The 12030-nt window shown below is 41.2% G+C and overlaps 1 pseudogene; it reads left to right on the plus strand.

Moving 5' to 3' along the window:
* The first annotated feature begins 8536 nt into the window (after positions 1-8536).
* Positions 8537-10484, plus strand: LOC118709395 (annotated as a pseudogene).
* Positions 10485-12030: the final 1546 nt, after the last annotated feature.

Genomic DNA, 12030 nt, shown 5'->3' on the forward strand with positions numbered 1-12030 from the left:
CAGAATCAGTTAATTTGAGGAACTGAGCTGTGCAGGCATGTAGAAGTGAGTGCTGTGGCCATAGCAGGGGAAGCAGAGAAATGAATGAGCAAGAAAACCCGTCCAGTGAAAATGGGGAAAATTAAAAACAGAAAAGTTGTCAACATCAGCCACGTTCAAGACTCTGATAACACGACCTCTTCTCAGAGGACAAGAGCTAAACTCTAATCCTTAAAGAATAGTGCGGAGCAGATTAAAGGCAAGTAAACTGCTTTGCAAAAATAAAATGTTTTGCCCAGGCTTGGAACTGGCCCTCACAGAGTTCCTCTTTGAAGACAGCTGGATGGGAGTTGATATAGCTGGTTTTGCTTAAGAGGGAGGAGTATTAATGTGGTTCAATGAGATAGAGACTTTTCATGACATCATTTGACCCTTAAATTAAATGTTATAGCAGCTGATTAAAAAATAGCTGGGTATGCCAACTATAATTTTTAAAAAAATAGTAACTGGGTATATTTAGAATAAAGAACTCTTAAACTCAGTATTAAACAATAAAACAGATAGTCTAATTAGAAAATGTGCACAACCCAGACATTTTACTAAAGATATACAGATGGCAAATTAACACATGAAAAGATGTTCAGTAGTTTTTTTCCCATTAAAGAAATGCAAATTACACTGCAGTGAGATATCACTATATACCTATCATAGCAGCTAAAACGAAAAATAGTGATACCACCAAGTGCAAGTGGGAAACCAGACCACTCTTATTGCTGGGAATGTAAGATGGTACGGTCACTCTAGAAAATAGTTTGGCAGCTTTTTTTTAAAAAACTGTAATCAACTTACCATATAACCAGCAGTTGCCCTCTTAGGCACTTATCCCAGATGAATAAAAATTTATTTTCACACAGGAACTTGTTGTACACAACTGTTCATGGTAGCCTTACTCTTATTAACTCCAAACTGGAAAACTACCCAAATGTCCCTCAAGAGCTAAATGGTAAAACAGGCCGTGGCACATTTACACCATAGTGTACGACTGAGCAATAAAAAGAAACAAACTCGATACACCCAACAAGTTGGATTAACTTCAAGGAAGTTACACTGAGTGCCAAAATCCAATCAAAAGGATGTTTTGATTCCATTCCACTGCATGATTCCATTCATGTAATGTTCATGAAATAATACAAAGATGGGGAAAAGATTAGTGGTTACTAGAGTTAAAGATGGGGAGGGGAATCAATATGACTATAAAGGCGAGAAGAGCAAGTCTTGTGATAGTACAGTTGAGTATCTTGATTATGGTGGTGGTTTCATAAGGCTTTACAAGGGATAACATTATATAGAACTATACACAAACACATATGCGTGCACGCACACACACACACACACACACACACACACACACACATCTGTCTGTACTAGTAAAATCTGAGTATGTTGTATAGATTGTTCCAATGTCCATTTCTTGGTTTTGACATCCCACTATAGTTGTGTAAGATGTTAACACTGGGGAAAGCTGGGGGTAAATGGACAACAGACACAGAAGCACATGGGTCAAACACAAGGCCCGCGGGCCAAATCCGTCCCGCCAGGCCTTGCAATGTGGCCCGCACCGCGCTGTCATCACTGCACTCCGCTGCGTTTCCATCACAATGACAGTTTATGACTGTTTAGTAAACCATTCGGCCCGCGATTTAGGCTGGATTTTAGATTTTGGCCCCTTCTCTGATTGAGTTCGACACCCCTAAGTTAGGGAGATCCTGCAACTGGCAATGAAAAACTCTAATGTGGCATTTATAGCTGATGGGAGAAAAGTGATATTCCTGAATCACAACTGGGTTATAAGCTCTTCAAGAGCAGGCCTGTTTTTTTTGTTTGTTTTGTTTTTCTTCTTCTTCCCCTTCTTCTTCTTCTTCTTCTTCTTCTTCTTCTTCTTCTTCTTCTTCTTCTTCTTCTTCTTCTTCTTCTTCTTCTTCTATCTTCAGAGCATGGCATAGTGCCTCTCCTAAACAAGGTAATCGATATACTTCTCTTGTTGACACTGATAAAGGATCCTGAGCCCACAACTGGGTAATTTGAGTGACCTTTGTCAATATATAAAAAGAAATACTCATCACCATTTTGAAATTTATTTTGTGATTAATTTCTAAAAGAATATATGGATAGTAAGAAAAACGTTTTATTAGAAGTGCTAAGAATTTAAACACAACAAACCTTCAAATCAATACTGGTGCACAAACAATAAAAGAAAGATTAAAGAATACCATTATGCTTTTTTTTTTTTCTTAACAAAACAAGATGGTCCAGGTTCTTGCCAAAAATATTGGGTGATGATGTGCTTCCTGTTGAATGAGTAAAAGGATAAAAAGTACCACGTTTTCTTTTTTCCATAGAAATACATGGACCACTCATTGATTCGTGGGTCTGAGAAAATTCATCTACAATAGCATCTGAAAAGTTACAATCAGGTTTCATTTATATGAGTAATTCCATCCTCCATCCTCATTATTAGAGTCTAGAGTGTTGGTATCTGTCTCTTTGCATTTATCATCTGATTCATCTAATAATTCTGTAATATCATCCTGTCAGTTTGGATGGATGGAAAATGAAAAATTCTAAATTCTTAGCTTGTCCTATGAAACCTTAAAGGAAACTATGAAAATAGTTTCTCAAGTCTTTTATTCCTTCTTGAAAAAGGATGCAATACTTTGGGCGGTGCAATAAGAAAACTGAAGGATAACAATGTGGTTGGTGTGTGTGTGTGTGTGTTTACCATTGCATCACCCTTTTAGGTGAGTCAGTTATTTTTAATGTTCTCATTATTTAATTATTCTCTTTAAAATGAAGCTGGGGGGAAATGGGAGAATATGATAAGTGATGAAATGGCAATGAAAGCATGAAAAAGGAAAAATAAGATCAGTAAGCTCCCATAATGTATCTTAGATAGATTTATAAAAGTGTCAATAGAGCCACATGTTAATCACCTAGACAGAATGATTTTTATCCTATTTTTAAATTAAATCTCTGCCCAAACTGGTTTGGCTTAGTGGGTAGAGCTGTTTCTCTGTTTTCCGTCTCCATCTCCATCATGGAAAAGGAAACAGTCAGGTTCCTGAGTGGAGGAGCTGGGGATTAAGAAATTACAGAAAGAAAGAAGAGACCAAGAGGGAGAAGTAGATTCATCAAGCTGGATGCTAGGTGGACGCCATACTCTGTAATGGAGAGACAGCAAGCACTGAACCATGCAGCAGGTTTATTTTATAGGGTCAAAGGAGTTTATTTGCATTCTTAACTAGGCCCTAGCATTACTGGATTTACATATCTAGACCTGTCCCTGCTGACACTCGGACAAAGATACTCTACCAGTGCCTCGGGCTAAGTAACAATTTAAAGAATGTCCATGTGCCTTCTCAGGTGGCCCTCTACAGAGCCCTTCGAACTGAAAGGTCCCAGGTTCGATTCTGGTCAAGGGCATGTACCTTGGTTATGGGCACATTCCCAGTAGGGGGTGTGCAGGAGGCAGCTGATCAATGTTTCTAGTTTTCTATCTCTCTCCTTCCTCTCTGTAAAAAATCAATAAAATATATTTTTTTTAAAATTAAAATTTCTCTTTGTTCTTAGGAAGACCTCTAAGGAAAAAAAAAAATAAATAAAGTCACAAAATCATACTCTTACAAAAGTTAGAACTGCTCCAAAAAAGAATAAATGTTTTCAGGTCCAGTGGAGCCTGGAGGTATCCCACAAGTTAATGATGAGTTTATTACTAATTTGTTTTGGATAACAAGATTACAGAGACAGATGCTGTTGGTTGCCCACTGAACAGCCATTCCCCTCTATTTACTTATTCATTCATTCATTCAATATATTTTTATTGATTTCAGAGAGGAAGGGGGAGGGAGAGAGAGAGATAGAAACACCAAGGATGAAAGAGAATCATTGATTGGCTGCCTCCAACCTGAACATGTGCCCTTGATCAGACTCGAACCCGGGATCCTTCAGTCCATAAGCTGACACTCTAGCCACTGAGCCAAACCAGCTCGGGCTCCTCTTATTATTTAATTTAATGGAACCTTTATTTTGTTTTATAAAAGCAACATGCTAATTGTAATTAGCCACGCTTCTTTGCCAGCAGCTGGTCCATGGGTGGCTCTGTTCTAGCCAATGAAATAAAGGAGACATTTCCAGCGTGAGGTGGATTTCTAGAAAGTGTTTTTCACTGACAAAGAGAAGTGAGAGGAGACGGTTTTTATCCCACTTTCCCTGTTGTGTTTAACACTTCATGCTCGGAGCTACACAGCCATCTGTGTCTGAGAGTGGAGACACTGACATGTTGAGAATAAGGAGAAAGTTGAAGAGCCTGTGTCCTTGATGACATTACTGAGCCCCGAGCCATGCCTACAATATCGCCACCCCATCGCCAGCAGACCTCTGGTTGAGCGGAACAGTCAGCGTCTGCATCGTGTAAGCTGTGGTTCTCAACCTCGGTTGCACCTGAGAATCCCTCTCAACACCTCGGCCACATCCCAGACCAACGAAATCAGATCTCACCAGGTGGGAGCCAGGTTTCCCACGCAATGCCAAAGTGCATGAAATTTGGAGAGCCATCGTTCAAGCCACTTTCAGTTGGGTGTTCAGTTTCTAGCAGAAAAAAAACAAAACAAAACAAAAACCCAAACATGTTTTTTCTATGTAGTAGTTTCTGATGGAAAATACTTATTTTCAGCCAGATAAAACTCCTCTCCAAAAATGGTGACAAGATCAGAACCAGTTTGTTTTCTCATCAGCTTTGATTCACCCATCTGTGAAGCATTCATAACACTGCAGTTAATTTCTACAAATACTTGGATGACTGGCTGGGACAACTGTGCAGTAGCAGTTGTGATGCTAAAAATAAGAACACATCCAGAATAACAAAGAAACTTGGTTTTGTGCGGCTCTGCTACGCCGTTCCACTCCCGTGGTCTTCGTTGTGTAGGGAGACATTCAGGAAGAGCCATCCCAGGATGTACCTTGGTGATATGCAGATTATTTCGAGCTACAGGCAACTAGACCCTGCGGACTCAAGAGAAATTTAACTATCTAGAGCAGTGTTTCCCAAACTTCTCTCATGATAACAATCATCTAGTGGAGTTGTTAAACTACAGATTCCTGAATCCCAACTAAGAAGTGCTGAACTAGAATTTTTGGGAACATACAGGTAAAATTGTATACTTAACTAGTGCTCTAAGCTAAGACAGATTTTACCTGTATGTTCCCAAAAATTCTAGTTCAGCACTTCTTAGTTGGGATTCAGGAATCTGTAGTTTAACAACACCACCAGGTGATTCTCATCATGAGAGAAGTTTGGGAAACACTGATCTAAAGGAATGTAAGTTAGAGGCCTTGCTCATAATAGGGTATTAATGGATCCCAGGTTCAAGTCTGATAATGATTCTCTCTCAGAGATTATCTATAGGGCAGGGCAAACTACTAATTACCAAACGTGTGCTCTCCTTGCAATGACCTTCTAAAGCCTCCAGGTGCCTTACCTCAGCCCTAGCTCAGAAAGTCACAGTTTCCTCATTTCCCCTTTCTGTCTCTCAACTTCTCACGCATGTGGAGTCTCTGACTCTCTGATGTAAGGGCAGGTTCCCATACATGCGTAGATATTAAATGTGGTTATTTTCTCTCTCTAACCTGTGTCATGTGTGTTTGATTACCAGACCAGCAAAAAGAACCTTTTGAGTAGAGAAAACTTTCTTCCTCCCCGCAGTTGCAATTTCCAATTGGATTCTTTGCTGCTGTTGTTTCTGGCAGAATGGTGGCCGCCAGTCCTCCAGGCAGCAGTGTCTCTGCTGTTTTCTGGGTCTAAAGTAATCAACCCCTGGGCACCACATGAAGAATTGTCCCATCAAGATCATAAACATCTGCTAAATCCCTCACACCGGTGTGCTTGTTGAGAGGATTTCTGTAAAATACAAACAAACAAAACAAACACAGGGCATGGCAAACATTTTTATTGCTCTACTGTTCTAAGACTTGTGTCTGAAACTTGTCAAGTTGCTGAATTATTGACCACAAAGAACCCTTTGCCTCTAGAGATCCCATCAAGTAATAGGAAAAGAAATGGAAATAGAAAGCAAACACATTCACAAAATTGATAATGAAGTGAAAGGGGTGAGGGACATCCATGCATGAGAGAATTATTACATTTAGGGTTGGGGGAAAGATGCCCAATGAAGCAAGGCAGGAAAACTGTACTCTAGACCAGTTTGTGTCTTAATTGGCCTAGAATCACCAAGAAATCTCATTAAGCTGCAGAATATATGATTCAGGAGGTCCAGGGTAGGCAGAGGTTCTGCATCTACAAGCTCCCGGGTGATGCCACGGAGGCTGTTCTGGTCTAGACCACACACTGAGTACCGTATTTTTCGGACCATAAGACGCACTTTTTTCCCCCCAGAAGTGGGGGGGGAAAGTCCCTGCGTCTTATGGTCCAAATATAACCTACACATATACTTTTAAAAAAAGTTTTTTTTACTTGCCCGGCTCTGTGTGGTCTCTGTGTGCTTGCCCGGCTCTAAAATGGTTCTAAATGCTGCTGTTTACTTTACAGGGTTGATTACATGTGTTTATGACTGTGATGTTGGGTTTTAATGCACATAAAATATTTTAGAACACTATTTGTTTCAGAATCTTTTTTTCTTCATTTCCCTTCTCTAAAAACTGGTGCGTCTTATGGTCCGGAGCGTCTTATGGTCCGAAAAATACGGTAAGTAGAAAGGGAGAAAACACGAGGAGGGGGTGCAGACCAGAAGAGGCAGTCTGCCTTGTGGAACCTGACGGAGGCTTCAGGTCAGGGGCGAGAGGTGTGGTTGGAGTCAAGGAAATTAAGTGCAAGTCTCTTTCAAGTGCTGGGAACTCCTTCCCACGGAGTCCAGACAGGCGAGAGGAAGAGAGCTAGAACTGTGGCTCAACAGCATATGCATTGCTGCAGCATTCCAGTCCAATCTTGTAATTTTTCAGTAGAAGACAAATCCAGAATTTATATACAATAAAATCTCCTCAATTTGTTTCATTCTTGGTAACTAATTAAAATAGGAGGCTGCTCTCAAGAAAGGGAGCAGCCGAAACCGGTTTGGCTCAGTGGTAGTCGGTCTGCGGACTGAAAGGTCCCAGGTTCGATTCCGGTCAAGGGCATGTACATGGGTTGCAGGCACACCTTCGGTAGGGGGTGTGCAAGAGGCAGCTGGTCAATGTTTCTCTCTCATCGACATTTCTAGCTCTCTATCCTTCTCTCCTCTTCTCTGTAAAAAATCAATAATATATATTTTAAAAATATAAAATAAAATAAAGAAAGGGAGCAGCACGTTTTCTAGGGAGAAGCAGAGCAGCACATTCTGAAACTTGAAGGGTTTCTGGATGTCCTCAAGGCCTGAGGAGGAAGGAGAAAGCCAGACACAAAAATAGGTGATGCCAGGACAATGGCTGACCAGGAAGTAGCAAGACATGGGGAAAACATGCAGATTGGTTAAGGGACTTGGTGGAGAGAAAAGATAGAATCCCCATTTCCATTTGACATGGAGAAGGTTCTCCACTAAGTGACAGGTGGTTGTGATCCTGGCCTTGGTGAAGACTCCTAGCACGCTGCTTGCCCTAGCACATCATCATGGAAATTTAGTTCTTAATAGTTTTCCATCACATAGGATGAACTCATGGACAAATGATGGACATTAGAAGGGTGGTTATAGAACAGAATGAAAATATTATAAATGGATTGTGTGAAAGTAAGGGAACAGCCTTTAGGTGAGGGGAAGGAATTCGAGTGCTAATCCCCTCTGCTTACAGTGGGGAGATCAGTTCACTTTCTGTGGAGGCTGGAATGAAAATTGAGACTTAGTATGATTGAATATGCAGAGGGGATCAGTAGAAGAACTAATAGTGATGTTACTATGGCAAAGAGGGAGTACGTGGGCTACATAGTAGAAGTTTATAGCTAAATGTCCAAAGTTGATTAGTAAAAAGCAGAAAGCAGAAATAGAAGCAGATTCGTAAGGGATGTGCAGGTTTGAGAAGAACCCAAAGCAACAAAGACTGTTTAGAAGATGTTGCCTCTGAAAAGCAGAGCTGAGGGTGGAACTGTGGCTTTCCATCGAAAGAACATCTTTTCTATTTTGTCTTTTGACCATTTGTGTGTATCCCTTGGATGAATTATAAGTGTGTATGTGTGTTTAATGCTGAGCTGTAAATTGTAGGAAATAAGTACCATAGAGAACATCCTGGTTCACATGAAGAAAGCGCTTGTAAAGAAAACATGTGAACTCATACACAGGATTGAGTGACTTAAAACAGTGAGAGGGAGAATGACAAAGCAAGCATGGGGAAATGTTAACATTTACAAGATCTCTTAGAAGGGTATATGGGAATTCTTTATGCTATTTTTGCAAATTTTTCTTAAATCTAAAATTATTTCACAATATAATTTTTTTTAAAAAAGCAATGAAAAGTCTAATAGCCTTTTCACTGTGGCTCAAACCTGAGTCTTAGCCCCTTGCCTTCTTCCCTGAACAACATGAGCTTCAGCATTTGTTCCAGTGTCTCCACAGACTGCTGGACCCTGGGATCCTTGCAATCACCCAGGCCCCAGGCCCCACAGAATAGCAGCAAGGCCAGCATGTGTGCAGGTGCTGGGGGCTCAGGCTTTCTGATCTCCACCAGTGTACAGGCTGGCGGGAGGTCAAGGAGCTTGGCTGCAGGGAGGGCTGGGTATCCGGCAGGCATAGGGGACATCCAGTGAGAAGGAGACAATGCAATGCCTGAATGACCTCCTACTTGGAGAGGCCAAGGAGCCTGGAGGCTGATAATTAGAGACTGGAAAGTGACATATGGGAATACCTGGAGAAGAAGGGATCCCATGTCACAGGCTGGGGGAATTATTTTAAGATCATTGAGGACTGGAGGGCTTAGGACTTTGTAAGTTCTGTGGGCAATGCCCATATCGTTCTGTACATTGACAATGCCTGTCTTGCTGCTGATGACTTCAGAGTCAAATATGACACGGAGCTGGCCATTGCCAGTCCATGGAGAGTGACTAACGGGCTCTGAAAGGTCATTGATGACACCAATATCATTCAGCTGTGGCTAGAGACAGACATCAAGGCTCTCAAGGAGGAGCAGCTCTTCATGCAGAAGAACCACAGGGAAGGAGTAAATAAATGGTCTACAAAACCAGACTGCCGATTTTGGGTTGACTATGGAGTTGGATGCCTCCAAATATCAGGACCTCAGCAAGATCATGACAGATATCTGGGCCCAGTGTGATGAGCTGGCTCAGAAGAACCCAGAAGAGTTAGACAAGTACTGGTCCCAGCAGACTGAGGAGAGCACCACAGTGGTCACCTCACAGACGAGCCGCTGAGATGATGAAATATGGTAGCATCCATACTTTGATAAAAACTGCTGTTTGAATTTTAACCTTACTATTCTGACTTTGACCTTTGCTTATCTGCTTAAACAATAGGGTAGTTACAGGAGATTGATTCTCACTGACTCAGTAGCTCCAGGGGTAAAAACTATAGATAACCTTTAGAGATTGACCTCTGAGTTCTGCTTCTGTATTAGGGCCACATTCCAATGTTCCCAGCCTTGAGAATTTAGAACAAAGGAAAATTCCTGTGATTTGAACCATTAAAAAGACTTGCCTACACCTGGAACAGTGCAGCCCACCTGCTTGTGGTGCTCTCACAGCCATCCTGGCCAGTTTTTCAATAAATCCTTGCCTGCTTGCTTTATTTATTTATTTATTTATTTATTTATTTATTTTTAATATACTTTATTGATTTTTTTTACAGAGTGGAAGGGAGAGGGATAGAGAGTAAGAAACATCAATGTGAGAGAATCATTGATCAGCTGCCTCCTACACACCCCCTACTGGGGATGTGCCCGCAACCACAGTATATGCCCTTGACCAGAATCGAACCTGGGACTCCTCAGTACACAGGCCGACACTCTATCCATTGAGCCAAACCAGTTTCAGCCTTGCCTGCTTTTTTAAATCAATCATCAACCTCCGGTGGTCTTATTTTGAAGCCAGGGTTCGACCCCACAACAATGACATTCAAAGAGCTGAGATGTACGGACCAGGCCTTCGAGGCTGACCTGGACTGGATGAGGAATCTGAAGGCCAGAGTGGAGGAGAACATCCTGGTGGAGGTGGAGATGTGCTATGCCATCAGATGGAACAGCTCAATGGGGTCCTGCTGCCCCTAGAGTCAGACCTGGCCCAGGCCAGGGCCGAGGGGCAGCGCCAGGCCCAGGAGTAGAAGGCCCTGCAGAGCATCAAGGCCAAGCTGGAGGCTGAGAACACCACCAACCTCCTTCTTCTGGAAGGAGAAGTCTTCAGTCTTGGTGATGCTCTGGTCACAGAATTGCATGCAATCCATCTAAAAGAACACCACTGCAGGCTTGTGGGTGGCAAAGTAGTGTGTGAGGTCAACAACACCCAAGTTCTGAGGTGTTAAGGCAGCAGAGGTGGCGCACCCCTTGGGGAGGCCAATAAGTTCAGAGATCATTGAACATTAAAAAAATAAAAAGGAAGTCCAGTAGTTGTTTTTTTGTTTTTTTTTGTTTTTTTTCCCTTTTCCCCATACAAGGCATTTTATAATTAAAAAAAAAAAATAGCTTACAGTTGTTAAAATTCAACCTAGTAAATTTAAATATTTAATTGGCTTTACTTAAGCAATCCATGAATCTGGAGCATCCCACAGGACAACTAGAAGGGCTCCAATGAATTATATAAAATGAAGGACGTTATAGCCAGAAAGAGGGTGGGATTAAAAAATTAAAGAATGGATTGTTTCAGGCAAGGGCACCTTCCCACAGGGGAAGGCAGAGGGTCTTATCAGGCAGATGACCTCAGGGTATTGGTCAGGAAATTCCAGGCTGATTAGATCAGGTATTTAGGTTTGGCTTCAAGGGCTTTCAGCTTGGGTGACACTATTGTGGGCCTGTGGTTTTCTGTTTAATACAGCAAAATCTGTGGAAGCAAAAGGGGTGCTGTAATAAATCATAAAGTCCTAACTGGGCAGGTCATGGTGGGTAGTCACGCCCCAGGCCTATAACTTCTTTGGCTAAAGATTTGTAAGCCAGACCCATCCATTGTTCTTGTGCATCTTGGTGAGCAAACCTTTGAAATCCCAGAAGTAATCCTCTTTCCCAGACCTATCAAGCAAACACATAATCCTGTTAACAACCCTCTACCTTACTTTCTCCCACTTTCATGTGATCTTCCTTACTTTCCCTCCTGGAGTATTTGAGCTCTTATTTCCCAGCAAGTGTCATCAGTTTTGTCTCAGATAAACTCATAAACAGGTTGGGATGTTTCTTTTGTCAACAGTACACAGGAAAACTTTTAAAAAGAGATATAGTAAATTGATAACAAGGTGGTGAGATTATGGGAGACTTTAATCTCATAAAAAACTATCATTTCTTTGATGAAGAACTGTATCATTATTACAAATATATGTTTGCCTAGTAATGAATGTTATAGTAAATGTCTTGCCTTTAGGGATTCAAATAAGAATTATTATTATTTTTTAAATCAGACTTTGAATGGTAAAGGGAATTTAAAGTGAAGAATATTTACACTTAAAACATAGATAAATTCATATACTATTTGCTAAATGGTTTGGCAATAACTCCTGACTGTTGATTTGCCTTAAAGGTCCTTGCCAGCCTACTCCCAGTGGAAAGAAAAGAAAATGTCAGGGCAAACCCATGTGCAGGAAAAATCAGGTATTTCCTGTGCTTTTCCTGAACGTCAACAATAGTTGTTGAGGATTCATTGAGGAATTATTCCCTTTTTTTTTCAGGTTAGATAACCCTGGGAATAAATCTTTTCTGCTCTGTTTGCATAGAGCAAAAATACCCTCCCAGTTGCATTCAAAGAGACTGTGGTGACCTCAGTGGATGGCTCTTTGCTCAGCATTGTAAAATCCCAAGAGAAAAAAGATGTATAAACATAACATTTGCTCATTTCCCTTAAGCAAGCATAATCCTAATATTTAT

The sequence above is a fragment of the Pipistrellus kuhlii genome, unplaced genomic scaffold (assembly GCF_014108245.1).
Source record: "Pipistrellus kuhlii isolate mPipKuh1 unplaced genomic scaffold, mPipKuh1.p scaffold_m20_p_1, whole genome shotgun sequence".
NCBI lineage: Eukaryota > Metazoa > Chordata > Mammalia > Chiroptera > Vespertilionidae > Pipistrellus > Pipistrellus kuhlii.